Genomic DNA, 466 nt, shown 5'->3' on the forward strand with positions numbered 1-466 from the left:
TGACCCCAGCGAATTCCCCAAATGTGGGAATCTCGACTGCATAATTTCTGCTAGTGGGGGACTGCGTCCGCGCTCTCCCCCGCCCGTCATGTTGAATGGAGCCGGCCGCGGCTCGCCGCCGCGTGCTGACGGGGAGGTGAAGCGCCGCGGAGCGCCGCGGCCCTCCGTCCAACTGGTTCGCTCGTGGGCCCAAGCTCCACGGTGCTTCGTTTGCTCTGCCGTGCCGCCGAGCGGGCGGGGAATGTTAACCCGGCACGGCGATTACAACCGCGCCGAGGCTTCGGCGCTTGAAGCCGCGAGTTGTGCTTAAACGCCAGTGCCAATGAACCGACGGTGTGCTCGTTAAGAAGCTCGAATAGATTGCAAGCAAATGCACAATAAAATCCGAAGTCGACAAAATCTGAGGGGACAGTGGAGGTCCGTGCGATTGGAAATGTAAGGGCCAACGAATCGCAACGGACCTCCA

General features: G+C 60.9%; 1 pseudogene; it reads left to right on the forward strand.

Annotated features, from left to right (window-relative positions):
- LOC121939282 lies at positions 1-82 on the forward strand (annotated as a pseudogene; the record flags this gene model as incomplete).
- Between the last annotated feature and the right edge of the window lie 384 nt (positions 83-466).

The sequence above is a fragment of the Plectropomus leopardus genome, unplaced genomic scaffold (assembly GCF_008729295.1).
Source record: "Plectropomus leopardus isolate mb unplaced genomic scaffold, YSFRI_Pleo_2.0 unplaced_scaffold44336, whole genome shotgun sequence".
NCBI lineage: Eukaryota > Metazoa > Chordata > Actinopteri > Perciformes > Serranidae > Plectropomus > Plectropomus leopardus.